The sequence below is a fragment of the Diabrotica virgifera genome, chromosome 1 (genome assembly GCF_917563875.1).
Source record: "Diabrotica virgifera virgifera chromosome 1, PGI_DIABVI_V3a".
NCBI classification, from domain to species: Eukaryota; Metazoa; Arthropoda; class Insecta; order Coleoptera; family Chrysomelidae; genus Diabrotica; species Diabrotica virgifera.
The window spans coordinates 66,688,998-66,707,735 of NC_065443.1; the positions used below are offsets into that span (position 1 = coordinate 66,688,998).

Below are 18,738 nucleotides of genomic sequence, written 5' to 3' on the forward strand. Positions count from 1 at the left end.
AATAGGAAGACGGTCGTGGGAAGACCGAAGACCACGAAAACGATGGAACGACAACTTACTAGAGGCACATTGAAAAAGCAGAGAGAGTCATGTCTATACAAAAAGAAGAAGAGAAGAAGAAGATATTAAGGTTTTTAATGGTAATCAAAAAATCGAAAAAGTGGCATTTTTTACACTAGATTGTTTCTACAGAATTTTCTACAGAAATTTCTACGGAAATTTCTACAGAAAACGTACCTGGTTTTGTCACAGTCCCGAACAGGATCTTTTTTTTGCTTATTTTCCTGATGTAAATTTGTTTCAGCATATTAACAACCACAAAATATTTAGTAAAAATTTTACGTTTATTTTTTATTGTTGCTGATTGGTGTTTGTTTCCTAACATGAGATATAATAACTTTTAAAATAAAGGGTTGAGACGCGGTACCTAGAAAATATCGTGAGCTATACTCAAATATTATATGTATTATATGATTGCTTCACTCCTCTTCAAATTTCTGAAATGGGTTCATTATTATTACAATAGGTACTTCAATTTCAATCTCTGCTGTCTACGTTTTTACGTATACGTGATCAAAAGTTTTCTTTAGGTCAACAAAGCAAACCTATACATCAGCATTCATATCCGTGTATCTCTTGGCTACCACATTTGTCTTCTTTGTGCTTAATCAGTTTCAGAATCCCAGCTTACTATAATAATATATTTTATTACTAAAGAAGTAAAAATCTTCCTTTATAGATGGTATATACGAGTAATTTATTTAAAAAAAATTTTCTAATAAAGATCCAAGTTGGACTCAAAGTGGGTATGGTATATATAAAAAAAAGTACAAAAAACAAAAATGTATTAAAAACGCAAAATGTATCTTGTTATTGGACAAATATAACTTTTTGGCATTAAAAATAAATAAACTATGTAGCTAAACATAAAAAATTATATCAATTAAACTAAACATAACACATTGCATTAACTTTGAAAAAGTTCCAAGCCTGTAATTAAGAGTTTTTAGATAACGGAACTGGAATAGCCTCATCTTCTTCCGGTTTTTTGCATCATTCATATTTTTCTGAACTTAAAATTAATTTAAGTAGGTCCGGCTTCGACTGAAGTAAATGAAACATTTCATACAAGTCTCACCAAAATTGGCGTACACCAGCATCGCTGCCTTGATATGGACATTTGTGACTTTTCCGACGTCCAATAATAATTATTTATTACAGAAAAAAAACGCTCGATAGCCACACTAGTACCCGGAAAACAAAAAATAAATTCGCATAATATTTGTAAGTTTTTCAGTTTGAATTGATCTACACACTTAAAAACTTTAAGCCATCGATCCTGAGTATTTTTTTTCTTCTCTGTTCCACTCAGCAATTTTTTCACTTGTAGCCACGTCTTTCAAAATTCCCAGTTCGTCAAAGAGTTGATCTTCGTTTAACATGGTTGCCTTGATATACAATTTAAAAGCTTCGAGAGAATAACAAACATCGTTCCATTTTATTTCACTTCTTATGGGAGCTCCACACTCTCGCCGAAGTCGATTGAGGTTCAACAAGTACGAGAGTGTAGACGGCCACCTTGTGTAACTTTGCCTCACTTCGTTCTACTTCCATTCTCTGTCGGTCTGGTCAAAGGGATCTTTGTCGGTATCGCACCGCTCTTTGTCCGCTTTGTCGGTATCGCACTTCCTCGCGAAGTAGAACGAGTGTGTAGAGAGGGTACTTCGGACTTCGGTCAACTTTGGCGAAGTAACTTCGCCGAGCGTGTGGAGCCCGCTTTAGATCTATGCTTTTGAATAGTTTAAATTCATGAAAATTTGTACTCCAGTTTTCTAGGTAGGTTACACATTTTGTGTAAAAATGTTTCACTTGTGCAGTGAAGTTTTGTGTACGACCACCGCACCATAAGCCTGATGTCTCACACACTTAAAATGTTTTTAAAGATCATTCGTAAACGCATTTCACTTCGGATTCACTTCACTTTGGATTTACACTACTAATCCAGAGATGCTTGGATGTGAACCAGGATATGTACGTCTGTTTCATAGATTACAACACGGCTTTCAATAAAGTCCGCCACAAAGAGCTAATGGACATGCTTAAAGCAAAACAATTACAATACAATGACCTTTGAATTATAACAAATCTATATTATAAACAGCAGGCACACATACGCATTAACGAACACACATCAGAAGAGTTCGAAATTGAAAGAGGAGGGCGACAGGGGTGTGTATTGTCACTACTACTATTAAATGCATACTCTGAAGAAATTATGAAAAAAGTTCTTGAGGGAGAAACAGCAGGAATAAAGGTACCTAAATGGAACGCCAATTAACAACATTAGATATATGCGGATGATACTATCATAATAGCGGACAACCTCCAAGACCTCCAAAAGCTAATGAACAAGATAGTTGAGTATGGAGAACAATATGGATTATCAGTATACATCAAGAAAACTAAATTTATGAGGATATCAAAAACCCAAAATAATGATAAAAGCCTGACAATTAAAAATAAAACTTTAGAACAAGTTGAAAACTACAACTATCTTGGCCCAATAATTAATCACACAAACTATTACTCCAAAGAAATCAAAATTCGAATAGAGAAGGCAAGAACCAACTTCAATAAAGTGAGAAAGGTAGTTTGTGCAAGAGAACTGAAATAATTAAGACTTGTTGAGAGTTAGGCTGCAAGGTGTTACATTTTCTCGACTCTGCTTTACGGGATAGAAGCATGGTCAATTAACGTGTCGACTACTAAAAAGTTGGAAGCATTTGAACTGTGGGTGAAGGTACCTGAAGATAGCATGGACCGAGTCTGTAACAAACAACGAAGTCATGAGAAGAGTCAACAAAAGAATGGAAATATTGGAAACCATCAAGACACAAAAGCTGCAATACCTGGAACAGTATACAAAGTAGTAAAAGTAGTAAAAGATAAAAATATTCATTTTTTTAGAAAAAATAAGTACATTCGCGTGTCCTTAGAAAGGTTTTAAAGTACATTAGGACAATATTTAAAAATAAGTAGATACTGTCCTACTTAAATAAGTACATATGGTCACCGTAGGTATATCACAATTATATCACAACCAAACGTCTTCGGACTAATCATTTCATCATCAGGTTAAATAAAGCTCCAGATCCAAACCAGTTGAAAATAGCTACTGAGGTAGGTGGAATGACCTTAACAATATAAAATATTAGCCATCTAAGCTATATCGAAAGTGACAATAAGTCGATGTTAACGGAATAAAGTATATTTAAATCAACATGGTGTCTTCTTCATCTTAGCTTCAAACTACATGGTTATAAGCTTATAAGCTAGCTAAGATGAAGACACCATGTTGATTTAAATATACTTTATTCCGTTAACATCGTCCTATTGTCGCTTTCGATGTAGCCTAGATGGCTAATATTTTATATTGGTAAGGTCATTCGACCTAGCTCAGTACCTACAGTCTGTCTACCCAACAGAAAGAGTAATAAAAACGCGTGATCAAGGGATCAGGCACATGCTTCTTGAAAAATAACAGTCGAAGTGTGGGATTAAGGTACTTACTTCGCAGAAGTTGTATCGGTCAGTTATCGGCATTGTATACAAGGGCGTGCATTAAGGTATTTCGAATAAATATTGTGATTTGTATTGTGGACAGAATCACGCAGTATAAATATTGGGGGAGTCAATTTAGATCGAAAACTTGCTTCTTTCGGAAAAAATCAAAGAAGCTTATATTTTTCTAAAACCGTTTTTGTTGATTTACAAATATGTTATATGTATAATACCTCCTTTTTACATAGGAGGAGTAATTCAAATTTACCGCCGTAATGCTTTTTTGTAATTGATCCAACCACAGGCCAAATTTAAATGACGGAAACCCAACATCATTTTATTATAATTATGATAACAATTTAATTTTTCAAAATATACATTTTTTAAGACGTCGTCGTGTCATTTGATTTAAATATTTGAGATTTTTTTAATGAAGCATCGTTTATTATGATGTTTGAAAAGTAAGTTGAGCATAGTATATACAGTGTTTAGGTTGGAATAAATTCATTTTCTCTAGAATGGCCGATTTTGGGGAGAAATACCGAAACAGGTCAAGTTTTATACTGGTATATACATATATCATAATAGTGAAGTCATCCATCTCGGCGTGATGACGTAATCGATGATTTTTTTTAACTGAGAGTAGGGGTCGTGTGATAGCTCATGAAAGGTTATTTAATTCTCTATTTAGTAATATTAATATTAAAATATTTATACTGGCTGTCCATTTTTATTAAAAATTAAATTAATTTGGACAAAAAAATTATTTATTTCAAATATGTTACTGCTGTCAGAAAACAGGAAAAACATGGTTATTTGACAAATAAACATTGCCTTAGTGCAAACAAATGGGGTAAGCTACCATCACTTACACATTTAAGTTTACATGTTTATAATGTCCACATTATCTAAAGTTAGTTTGTAGTATTTTGACTCTCATAATTTCTACTCATTTTTAAAGCCACTTCCATGTTTTATTATTGATAATACTTTTTAAGGAATTTCTGTATTGTATTAAACATTTTTAGGTTAAGCATAATATCAGATTGAGGTTAAGAAGGTATATTTTAAAATTGTATTCTCCCCCAAATGTTAGAAATTGTTTAAAATTAACACTATATACAATATTTCCCGTACAGTAGAGCTTGGGTTATTTACATTTTAGCGGTACCTCGTCAATCTTTTATAACGCTCCCAAGAGGGCTTTTCATCGATTGTCATTTGTTTCGAGCTCCTGTCATGTGTCACATAATATTAATATATCTACGTCATACGTCTTCAGTTTGTATCATTGGAAATACTAATAACGTACGACGTAGATATATTAAAATTATATGACACATGACAAAAACTCGAAACAAATGACTGTGAATGAAAAGCCCTATTCATCCTTTTGAATTGTACGTTTTTTCTTCATTATTATGTACATAATATATTTTTATAAATTAATCGTTTATTTCAATTTTTGTCTGTAGAAAAACTTTTTATTTTATTTTTCTGGTACGCCAATGGTTTAAAAATCACAAAGTGATGGTAATATAATAGGGTTTGTTCCAACAAGTAGCCGAACCGGCTGAAACTCTCAGCGAAAAGTCGACCAGCACGAGTAAAGAGGACAACACTGATGACTGTATTATTGTTCTCTCACTGACCAACTGTTTGCCACGAATTCTGACTGTTTGACTGAAGTTTTACTGCTTGTAGGCAAAGACCTAAATATTTCATGAGTTCACATGGTATTCACGTGATTACTCCGTCTTTTGGGTAGACAAGGTATAGTTTCAACTGCTTTGGATCTGGACCTTTAACCTGATGATGGACTGATTAATCCGAAAACGTTTGTTTGTGATGTACTTGTGATGTACCCTCTTTGAGTCCAACTTGGATCTTTTTTAGAATTTTTTTTTTAATAAATAATGTACCATCTACAAAGGAAGATTTTTACTTCTTTAGTAATTTTTATTATGGTATACAGCCAGTGAGAGGTATTCATTCTTTTTTATAATATATTTTATATTTTGTCTTCTAATTTTACGTTTTACACGACCATGTACTACTTTCAAGAACAGTTTGATTAAGGACTTATTAAACATAATAAGTCTTTAGCGCTTGTAAGGATAAGGATGGCTGATAAAAGTGTGAAGCAAATAGTGATATAATAGTATAAATATTCAGGCGAATATCTATTAATATATTAGGTCAGAGCTTAGTCCAGAGAAATAAGATTTTTCTGGTGATACATCCCCCTCCAGGCCGAAACCAAATTTTTTGAGTAGTATGGACATCTATATTAATAACGTATATGTTTCCTGTCGCCGATTTTGATGATATACACAGTTATAAACAAATGAAGATAAAAAAACGGTAAATTTTCGCTTTTTCGTCTATTACTAAAAAGTGAAGCATTCTAAACAAATTTGAGAATAATAAACTCATAAATCATATAAAAAACTTCAATATGGCGTTCGCTGAATATGTCTATCCTTATTTTTTGCTTAGAAAATTGCAAAATAAGTCATAAATTTTGAGATTTTATAAATGTTCATAACTTATGTAAAAATTATGTTAGAACCTTCTTATTAAACGGAATGCTGAGACTTCTTGTGCTTAAATTATATTTTAAATTTTAAAGCAATTGGTCAAATAGTTTAAAAGTTATTTAATTTGTTTATCCCAAATTCATTTTTTTTGCAACACTTTAAGTCAGAAAATTGTGAGGTTACAGTAATACTTCGGACAGTTTATGAAAGAAGAACATTCATACTATTAACTTAATTAAAATAATGACAAAAAGTAATTTTAAACAGTGTAAAACTATTTTGCAAAAACATGTCATTATTTGCTTACTTATAAGCAATTAGCATAACTTTTTAACCGTTACCCGTAGAAAAATTGTTTTTTCATATTTAGAAAGACTGAATTTGTACACACTAAGAAAGAAAAACAATTGTCCCAGGACAATTAGGGACGAAGTTTGCCCCCTCCCCCCCATTTTTTTAATTCACATGTTCTTGCAAAATAATCTTGCAATATTTAGAATTATTTTTTGTCATTTTTTTTAAATTAAATTAATAGTGTAAATCTTCTTCTTTCATAAACTATCCAAAATCCAAAGCATTACTGTAACTTCATCATTTTCTGACTTATTTTAGACGAATAGGACATAAAAACCGACCACCGGAGCACCTGGTGCCCAGGTTCTCTCCTAAGGCACGTCATCTGAAGTTTCGAGGGATTGTTACTCGGGGGGTTTTTATGGTCGCTGAACACGACTACGCCTCCGGAGATCCGACCTCCGGAGCACCTGGTGCTCACTGCTAGAGCAGGGTCACTGCTACGGCACGTCATCTGGAGGTTCGAGGGCTATCGGTACTAAATTGATACAAATAGATCACTTGGAGGTTTTTGTAGTCGCTGAACACGAATACGCCATCAGAACGAACTCCGGAGCACTTGGTGGCCACGGTCACTGCTAAAGCATGTTACTTGCTTAAAGGATGTGACTTTTTTCCTGACATCATCCTGAACACAATGCAAAAAGTTGCAAGTTTCTAGGTGTTGTATTTAAAATTCGATTTATTTTTTTCTAAATGGCCTGGTCTATATCTAAGGTTTTGTGATACGTACATTTTAATTATGTCCGGTTGAATTTTATCCGGTTATATTACTTATTTTCCATGTATCCATGTCCATATTGGACATATGTCCATATGTCAAAAAGAAAAGAGGGGAGCTAGATATGAGGGATAAGAAATTGTATTGGATGATTGGAAAAAATTCAACATTATCCATTCATAATAAGTTATCCATTTACAAACAAGTACTGAGGCCAGTATGGGTATATGGGTGCCAACTCTAGGGCTGTAGTAACCTACATATTATCCAGAGATTTCAAAACAAAGTACTGAGGAACATTGTTGATGCTCCTTGGTATATCCGTAACAGGAACCTCCACCAGGACCTGGGTATGGAAACTGTCACCGAAGTAATCAAGAGAACAGCAGCAAATCACGAGCAGAGGCTGCATAGTCATGTGAATGTCGAGGCAATCCAGCTTCTTGACAACACTGAACTAAAGAGAAGACTCATGAGGACAAAACCATTTGAGTTAGTGTAAATGTGTAACAGTTTAGTGTAAAAAGCAGAGCATAGTGCTGTGCTGTTATTGCATGTTAGTTGTAGTGCATTAGTTAATGGATATAATAAGAGTAAGCCATAGGGTATGCCCTTAGATTTAAGTATTTTTTGTTTATTAAGTTAGGTAAGAGAATAACTGATAATTGGTCATTTGTGACCACATAGCAGTATACAAACATCGTAAAGATGTTATAAAAAAAATGTCCATATTGAACTACACTGTTTTAGTTCAGTACAATAAATTAGCCTTTTTCTAAGACCCAAATTATATGAAATATACAAATTTACAAAAAATATTTTTTAGAACTTGTAACGGTTTTGGTTTCAAACAGGTTCATGAATAAATATAATAACAAATAAAACATTTCAACTACAAGGTCGGCCTTGGAGCAGACGTGACAAAAAGCCCAATTAAAGAAACACATATTATTTCTGTTATTGTCGTCTCGCATTGTTGTCGAGTTATTTCTTCCTCGGTGGCCTTAAAAACACATATATAATATTTTATTTCTGTTTTTCACTTATTACGAAGTTTGACGAAAAAGTATATTATTTTATTCTTTGTGAATATGCGATTTTAGATCTCCTTTAGTGTAGTAATTCGACTACTGATCTAATACATTGCTTAAAAAGATTGAATGAATATTCTGCTATAGTCTTGAGATAATGAGAGTATGCTGATCACTTCAAAAATTCGGTAAAATTTTGTTCAAACTACTTCATTATGCATGAGCACGAGACTCAGTGGCGGCTCGTCAGAGGAGGCAAGGGAGGCTTAGCCTCCCCCTAAATTTTTTACACACTCTACACTGTTTTGTTTATCTTAAATCGCGAAAAACAACAAGCACTCTCATTATTATACAACGTGTAAATTCCATATTATCACTAAATATCCATATGCACGGAGCATTAGCATTGAACGCATGATTGCGTCTCAGTTTTTTTATTATTATTGTAGGCAGGACCCTGGGTTACCCCGAGATGCATGAACGGAGCCGAGAAGCCGGCCAGCCTCCGTTGTTAATGCTCCGCGCAGCGCAGCAGGCGTTTAAGGAGACCCGGTCTCCTAACAGTGGCATCTACGGTGCCATCACACGCTGCCCGGAGATTTACCAACGGAGGCTAACTAGCTTCTCGGCTCCGTTGCCCTTGCGTGCATCTCGGGACAACGAATTTTAGGGTCCTAACTAAAAATAATGAAAAAACTAAAAGTGCGAATTTTTTTATGAAATTTGGTATTTGGGGTTAAAATAATATTTGGAACAACTTGTTCAAATAACTTTTTCCGATATTTGCAACGCAAAGCAAGCGTTTAGAATTAAAAAAATTCAGTTGAGTATCTTAAAAAATGTGAACCTGCAACTAGTCCTGTCGCCAAGGGGGGTACAACGGCCTCCTGTATTCAGATGGACTTACCCAAGTTTTTTTTATGTATTTTGGCCCGTAGAACACGAATTTTTTGGGTAACAGTTGATCCGGATGTCGATAAGATTGTTATAAACAAAGAAGTTGAGGAATCACATAACAGCAATTTCTCGCAAAACAAAACTTTTTTTTGTATTTTTTGGGTCATTCTAACCAAAAAATGTTCCTACAAGTTTTTTCGTAGGATGCATAGTTTTCGAGATAAACGCGGTTGAACTTTTAAAAAATCGAAAAATTGCAATTTTTGAACCCGAATAACCTTTGAATAAAAAATAAAGTAGCAATTCTGCTTGCCGCCTTTAAAAGTTTGAGTCAAATTATATCTGTTTTGAATATTTGCATTGCTAAAAATTTATTTTTTGATTGTTAAAAAAAGCTATAAACACATAGTGTTTCCCGTGCCTAATACATGCGTTTTAATGCATGCTACGTAGAAATAGCCCCGCTTGCACTTTTACCTCTTCTACCTACTCGTTCGATTTTAAATGAGAAATACTTGAAAACATCACTCACGCACTAGGTGTTTATAGCTTTTTTTAACAATAAAATAATAAAATTTTAGCAATACAAATAATTAAATCCGATATAGTTTGACTTGAACTTTCAAATGCGGTAAGCAGAATTGCTATTTTGTTTTTTACTCAAAAGTTATTCGGGTTCAAAAATTGCAATTTTTCGATTTTTTGAAAGTTCAACTGCGTTTATCTCGAAAACTATGCATCCTACGAAAAAATTTGTAGGAACATTTTTTGGTTAGAATGGCCCAAAAAATTCAAAAAAATGTTTTGTTTTGCGAGAAATCGCTGTTATGTGATTCCTCAACTTCTTGGTTTATAACAATCTTATCGACATCCGGATCCACTGTTACCCAAAAAATTCGTGTTCTGCAGGTCAAAATACATAAAAAAAACTTGGGTAAGTCCATCTGAATACAGGAGGCCGTTGTACCCCCCCTGGCGACAGGACTAAACCTGTATGGACTGCAAAACTTCAAATCTGTATTTATTTTTATATGTATATGTATATCTACTTACAAAGATGGAATTGTTAACAAATAAACGACACAAACTTTGGTATTAAACTTTTACAATTAGACTAATTATTTTTAAAATGATATGATATTATGAAATTATGAATTTTGATGATATTTATGAAATGTAAATAAAAAATGGTCAAAAAATAGGGCCTTACATTACATTTTTTGGCGCATTTTTTTGCTAGTGCAAATTTGTCTAGATATTTTAGAGTTAGGTACAGCCTCCCCTATTGTAAAAATCAAGAGCCGCCACTGACGAGACTTAATGTTTGATGAGTTGATAACCTTTAGGAACAAGAAGAGCACCAGAAAGTTTCAGATATTCAATACTACAACTAAGCCTTGAGCTAAATCAGACAATCCACTAAAACCTTACAGAAGCCAATCCATAAACTAAAAACAACAAAACATTAGAAACAGTTTCCTTATCTGGGAAGCATGTTAAATACCACGTACATAGTATCAGAAACGATACACTGAACAATAACTTGTTCTTATTATTCTTCTTCTCTTAGTTTCTCTTTGTGTTATATCTTGTTTTTTCCACTAGACTCCAAAAAGTCCTATGGCCTCAAAGGGACCAATACACTGTTAGTTAGTGTTGTCACATTGGTAGTTTTAGGATCTCTTCTGGTTCAAACCTCAGTTGACCAGTGAATTTCTGCCTCACATCACTTAGCACATAGTGTCTTCTTTAATTATGGATTTTCTGCATCGTGGTTCATTTACCTTTTACCTATTTTGTATACGTGTTTCATTTCGCGTGGTCGCGAAAAAGGAAGCGAAAGTAGCAGTAGCAAAAGCCAAAGCAGAAGCGTATTCAAACCTATACGATCAACTTGATACCAGGGAAGGCGAAACGAAGATATATAAAATAGCCAAACAGAGAGCAAAGAAAGCAAAAGATTTTAATTAGATTAGATGTGTCCGAGATGAAAATAATAAAATACTAGTTCACGAAAAGGATGTCAAAAAGAGATGGAGAAAGTACTTTGACAGCTTATTAAATGAAGAATTTGACAGACAGCCTGTGGAGTCAACGGAGACAGTAGCAGCAATGATCACCAAAATAACAAACGAGGAACGAGCGCTTCAAAAAATAAAGAAAGGAAAAGCGGTAGGACCAGATGATATTATTGGGGAAGTATGGAGAGCATTGGGAGAGACAGGAACAAGGTGGCTAGCAGGTTTATTTAATCGAATTATGGAAGTTGGACAAATGCCAGACGAATGGAGAAGCAGTATACTACTTACTACCTGTCTACAAAAACAAGGGAGATGTACAACAATGTACAAACTACAGGGCTATAAAACTGCTTAGCCACACCATGAAAATATGGGAAAGAGTAATTAATAGACGGATACGTGAAGACACCGAAATATCCGAGAATCAATTTGGCTTTATACAGGGCAGATCAACAACAGATGCAATTTTCATTATAAGGCAGTTATTGGAAAAATACAGGAGTAAAGAAACAAACGCTCATATGGTATTCATTGATCTTGAGAAAGCATATGATAGAGTTCCTCGAGAGATTCTGAGGTGGGCACTCAATAAGAAAGGAGTCCCTGGTGAATCTGTAAAGATTGTGAGGGATATGTATGAGGGAGTAACGTCTAGTGTTATGACAGGTGTGTGAGAGACTGATAAATTTCATGTGAAAGTAGGATTACACAAAAGCTCGGTGCTTAGTCCGTAATTATTCTCATTAGTTTTGGACCAGATAACAGCGAAACTACAGGGTAACATTCCGTGGTGCTTAATGTATGCTGATGATGTCGTGTTAGTAGGAAATAGTGAAAGAGACTTAGAACAAAAACTGGAACAATGGAGAAAAGTTCTCGAGGAAAAAGGTTTAAAACTTAGTAGGACAAAGACAGAGTATTTGGAATGCTCATTTAAAGATGGAATTACTACAAATAAAATGGTATCTTTGGATGGTGAACTGATTGTAAAAAGCAATAGTTTCAAGTACCTGGGATCGGCATTACAGAGTAATGGAGAAATAGATGGAGATGCATGCAGTAGAATTAGGGCTGGATGAATCAAGTGGAAGGAAGCGAGTGGTGTGCTGTGTGACAGAAAAATTCCAATGAAGTTGAAGGGAAAATTCTATAAAACAGTCATAAGGCCGGCTATGATGTACGGAACTGAATGTTGGGCAGTGAAAAAGAAAGAGAAACAACGAATGCATGTGGCGGAAATGAGGATGCTTAGATGGATGAGTGGAGTGACAAAAAAGGATAAAATTAAAAATGAGTATATATATTAGGGGAAGTCTAGGTGTGGCACCAATTGATGCCAAAATGAGAGAGCATTGGTTGAGATGGTTTGGTTATGATCAACGTCGAGACGTTAATCACCCAATACGGAGAATTGCTGAATTGCTGATTCCTGGAAGGAGTAGGAGAGGAAGACCAAAGAAGAAGTGGGGGGAGACGATTAGGCAGGACATGTTGGTAAAGGGGATTAATATTGATATGACCCAAGATAGAATTGTGTGGAGAAATGCAATTAGGGAAGCCGACCCCGCATAGGGATAAGGCAAAGAGAATGATGATGTATACGTCAATACGTGTTTCATTTCGATGACGTGTTTTAGTCGCTTTTCATTTCTTCTGATGATTCCTTATCAGCTACTTATGAACCGCGTTTATTTGGTGATGCCACACAATATTTCTGGTCCTTATGACCCAGAACCCATATTAAAGACACTTTATTATCTCTGCCAGGTTGTTGAGAAAATCTTTACTGTTCCTCACCAGTTTGATTTAGTGAATAGGTTCTTTACGCCAGAATAGCCGCTTGGCTATCTGTAGAAATGTTGATTCTCTTTGCTTTGGGATCTCCATCCATGATTTCATCATTTTATCAATGCAAACTATCAAAGTAAAAACTTCAGCCTGGAGCACAGTTAGGCGCGGATCTAGAAATTCATAATAGGGGGGAGGCAGACTTACCTCTCAAATATTATAATATTGTCCAGATTTAGTCATACGACTTACAGTTACTCTAAGGTAGGGTAACCAAATCATAAACTTGAAAAAAACAGGACACGTCCAAAGAGGGTTTGGGGCGATACTCTTCAGGGGCCTCCATCGAGGGTAATCATTGAAACGTGTTCTTTGCAAGCTAATTTGAGACATAAACCTTTTTTAAGTTACCTATGAATATGAAATTTAATTTAAAATACAATAAATAAAAACAACGATTTTACAGCTTAAAAAGGGACGATCCCGTTTTCACGGGACGTTTTGTCACCCTACTCTAAGGATAAAATACATTATATAATCCCAGATACCTACGGTATCAAAAGGATTGATAGACATCGATTGAAACACAACAATTCAAGACTATTAATCTCACTGGTCGCTCTTTACCAACTGTAGGTGTAAAGATTAACCTTTCTACCATCAATGGGTAGGTACGCCTGGATTATCTAGTAAAATTCAAATTTCTACATCTTTATTGTATCGCAAATTTCAAACGTGACTTTTCATGAGATAAGGTTTATACCCAGTGTAATGTATTTGCATTTTAAAATATCATTTTTGTTATTCTTGGAATTGAGAAAAATATTTCCGTTGTTTATGGTTCCACCGGTACCCAAACAAATGCGCCTGCATATTATTTTTCAGAGAAGGGTGTTTTATTAGATTTTATGGCTTCTTTGAATTCTTTGGAAGCGGTTGTCGTGTAATTTAGTGTTGTACTGATGGCTTAAAGTTTAGAGTTAACAGAAAAAATAATAAATAATAAAAAAATACTTATAGACTAAATACAATAGGGGGGTCGATGGACCCGTTGACCCCCCCCCTTGTATCCGCGCCTGAGCACAGTTGTATACTGACCAAGACTCTAAGATTTGTTCTAATAATTATATGTCTGCCCAAAGACTCCTGATCCAGTACTATGGTCAGTAAACCATATTATGTCCTCATTAATATTTGGCACTTTTTGTTCTCTAGCTCTAGATGGTATAATTGATAATGGTGTTAATCTTTTCAGCGAAGATTAGCTTATAAAAATTATTACGAACTAATCAAACACCTTAGAACTTCTGTCTAACAAGAAAAGCAAAGATGACTTCATGAAACTGACATCAAGCTGCAGGAATAAGACCGAAAGGACGAATAAGCTTAGGAATGTCAAGGATTAACTTACACCGTATAGTACCAATGATGATAACTTCATTACGCGTAAAAAGTTTTGGTATGATGCGTTATTTGTTGGATTTCTCCAAAGGATGAACTTTTATATTCATAGAGGGTTATGCAAGATTATGGAGAATAACCGAGAAATATAAGAAAAACATCGAAGCCAGGAAAGCTAATGTTCTGACCTCATGGTCTGTTATACTTTTTATTCCAATTTTTTGTCTCTTCACGAACAATTCACAACTTTAAAAATTGCATTTGTTATTTACTTTACTGAAAGGAAGATAGTAAAATAATTTGGGAAAATTGATAAAAGAAAAACTTGTAAGAACGGAGAAAAACACCCAAAGAGGAAGGTTTTAGATAGTAGTTTAATGTAGAACTTACACCAAGAACGAGTGTATATCCTGTGCTTCTTCTAAGCTGCTCGTCTATTGGTAACTGGTTTGCCCATTAACCATTAACTCATTTTTCGACGAAAGTTTACAATATGTAATACAATTTTTTATGTTTTACGAGAAGAATTTCGTTCACGTTATAATATTACATTAAATTTCGTTCAATACAATGTGGAGATATTACTTTACTTCATTAAAATAAGTAGGCAACGGGCAGTGGTAACAACCGGTAAGCAACACAAGCACACAAGTCGTGGAACCGAAGACATTGATACGACCTTGGCTTACTGCGATGGCCATTTCTACCATTGGGGTCAGGCCTCCTTCGCTTAGCAACTGTCAGCCGAATGGGGGCGGACTGACATCACACAACGGATTTTGATCTCGTTTATTCGACGTTGCTAATGTTGCATCGTTGTCTTGAACCTAGTGATAATTTATCAAAAGTTTAATTTTGCAATATAAATCGATGTACTAAGAAAACGTTTATTTATTGATTTTAAAAAGATCTTTTTTATTAGTAAAGAATTTTACAAGTTTTATTACCAACAGTGGTTAGCAATTTCTACAAGTATACAGTGATGACCGCGCTAATAACCGGCAAACAACGCAAAAGATACAAAAAATAATACGTTGTGAAATAAAAAGAGATGAAACTATTAGTATATGTATTTGGGAAAATATCTATAGTTGACTTCTAGTGGAGTCACTGAAGGTGGATATGAGCTATTACCTCCGATTTCGTTGAACCTTCATCGATTTGCATGAAAATTGGTGAGTGGTTAGATGATATCTCAAGGAAAAAAGGTGACATGGTGCCAACTTGCGCTTTTACGCTGTAAATTTGTTATATAAAGTTATTAAAATAAAGCAAAACTTTTTGAGTTATTAAAGATCAAAGATTTTAATTTTTCTTGAGAAAAATGCATGTTTTTAACCAATTTTTCATGAATCACTTAAAAAATGTAAGTTTTTACAAAAAAGTTATTATTATCAAAATTAAAGCTAATAAAAAATGAAATAAACCCCTTACTAGAAAAACCTTTTACTCTTAACTAAAAGTGAGTTATAGGTAATTGAATGTATATTTTTTTCGGCGAGTAAAAAAAAAGTATTCAAGCTGAAATAACTGGAAATTGATGCATTTTATAACATAAACTTATTAAACATTTGTCAAAGTACTTCAAAATATCTATCAAATGAGCCCCCGAACATGTTAATAGCGTTAAAATTTATGCTCCAAAATTTTTTCAAAATTTATCTTTTAAAAATTTTTCCAAAACATGTTATTGTTTTTTTTTAATAACTCCGTTCGTTTTACGATATCAGGTTCATCTAAAAACTGTTTGAAAGTTAATTCCAGGTGCTATTTAAGCACGTTGAACCTAATCTTTTAAACCCCTTACTTTTTTAAAAATAAAAGGTTAAATGACCCCGGCTGCATGGTTCCCACAGCAAAATTTAAGATTTAAACGTTTCTATCTCGGTCATTTTTTACCCTATAAAAATAGTAAAACAGGTAAAATATTTGGCACAGAAAAAACTAAAATTTGGTTATATATAATTTTTTACATATATTGAGTATTTTTGGAGTTATTATCAAAAGAATATGAGAATTACAATAATTTTAAAAATTATGATTTTTTTAAATTATATCTTTTTTTCAAAAATATGCATTCTACACTGGTCAAAATTATCGAAAACATTAATTATGCTAATATAAAGAAGTTCTTTTAAGGATTACTATAAATTTTGATTTTTGTGGAAATGGCGTATGTTTTATTTTTCACTTTTTCCTAAAAAAATTCGAAACGGTTATTTTATTTTCATTATAACTTGCTTAATTTTGACGCTATTACCTTGTTCTGAAGCTCATTTGATAGGTATTCCGAAGTACTTTGACAAATGTTTAGCAGGAATATTTTATACATTGCATCGTTTTCCCGTTATTTAAGATTGAATACTGAGATTTGAGTACTCGTCGAAAAAAATACACATTTAATTACCAATAACTCACTTTGAACTAACATTAGTTTAGTTCTTTATGTGAGGAGTGTATTCAATTTTTTATTACCTTCAATTTCAGTAATAATAACTTTTTTGTAAAAGCTTATAGTTTTTGATTTATTCGTGAAAAACCGATTTAAAACATGCATTTTTTTACGAAAAAATAAAATCTTTGGTCTTTAATAACTCAAAAAGTGTTGGCAGCATGTTACCTTTGTTCCTTGAGGTATCCTCTAATTACTCACCAATTTTGATGAAAATCGATGGAGGTTCAACGAAATTGGAGGTGAAAACCTTCAGTGACTGCACTATTCAGTCATAATAATTATTGTACGTATGACGTTCTTCTTAACCTAGTTTTATTTTAGGTTATGTATGTCTTCTTCTTCGGTTTATTGGCCTCCACCTACTTGGGTATTTGGCCAGCTCATCGTCTCGGAATAAAGGAAAAATACCTTATTCCCCTACAATTTGGAGATGATATGGGACGAATACAACAAAGGTAAAAATTTTTCTCGCTTAGGGATAACTGTCGACCATTACGAATCTACTTTAATAGGCCACAATTTTAGTTGGAAATTAAGTTTATTTGACGTTTCTATTTCGATTTGACGTTTATTTGAGTCAGCCGAAACCAATAACATGGGACATTAAAATAAAATGTGTTTCAACGTATAATTATGACTAAAGTCAACTAGCCACGTATAATAACTAGCTTTATATCGTACCATATGCGTAACCAGGGGGTTTTGGGGGTTATAACCCCCATTTGGATGTACTTTGAGCTCTATACGCTTAAGACCATTACTATTTCATACCCCCCAGAGACCATCAAGTAGTTGTAACCCCCCCCCCTTAGGATCATCCTGGTTACACCTCTGTCTCGTACTATCTCAAACTACATAATATGTTTTCTATTTATTGTGTAATTTGCCGGTTAGTAGGGTACTCATCACTGTCTTATAAATAATATAGAGATAGAGTGTCACAAAGCCAAATAGAATAAATTCATTATTTCGTAAACCGGTGACTTTAAGGAAAAATCCCGAAACGGTTCGATTTTTATTTTTAATTATGATTTTTGGCATATACATATATCATACTAGTGACGTCATCCATCTAGGCGTGATAACGCAATCGATGATTTTTTAAATGAAAATAGGAGTCGTGTACTAGCTTATTTGAAAGGTTATTCAATTCTCTATTCAGTAATATATAAACATTAAAATATTTATTTACACAATTGTGTGTCCGCAAAAATTTTTTAAATTAAATCTCCTCTAGGGATTATGCACTTGTTGATCATTCGAGCATCAAACTTGGCTCGATATTTTCAAGAGGCGTTCTTCTTCCTTTGGGTTTGTAATTGAAAATTTGTTCAGTCGATTTTCATCTAGTTTCCAGACTGATTATATGTTGCTTCCATTTTGTTCTATACTTTTTTATTTTCTTATTGATGGAGTAGATAATGGGTTCCTGTCTTACGTCTTTATTTATCTTTCTATGAAGTCTTGTAATGCGTGTTGGATCCAACACGTAAACACGCTGGATGGACGACATTAAACGGATAATCAAGAAATGGCAACAAGACGTACAGAACCGTGGAGAGCGGCGAAAAATGGGAGAGACCTATGTCCAGCAGTTGACAGAAGAGGGTGCATGATGATGATGATGATGTTGAAGTCTTGTAATGTCTTCCAGGGCGCTCAGCATCATTGGTGTCGGTACGGCCGCGTTTGGATTCAGCAAACCATCACTTTTGGTGGTTTCAAATTTGACTAATAAACTTTTCCCATTGCCGATGTCTTTGTCTTGAAATCATTTTTGCTGCTTCCATGTATGCTTTCTTTGTTTCCTCTTGCTTTATTTTACAAGTAGGTACTTGTGATATACCCATTTATTTTCAATTTCTGCATTTTTCACTTGTTAAAGGGGAAAAGTGTTGCCTAAACGATGGTCTCGAGAGAGCTGACAAAATCTGAGGGATTATACCCTTGACATGGACAAGAAAAAGAG

At 34.0% G+C, this 18,738-nt stretch overlaps 1 protein-coding gene across 1 annotated transcript in view; it reads right to left on the reverse strand.

Moving 5' to 3' along the window:
- The window catches only part of LOC126888583 (ubiquitin-like-conjugating enzyme ATG10), a 265,785-nt gene extending 250,841 nt beyond the window's left edge, over nucleotides 1-14,944 (reverse strand). The window contains exon 1 of the mRNA XM_050656966.1: nucleotides 14,705-14,944. The gene's annotated coding sequence lies outside the window, so the exon portion shown is untranslated. The remainder of the gene's footprint in view (nucleotides 1-14,704) is intronic.
- Nucleotides 14,945-18,738: the final 3,794 nt, after the last annotated feature.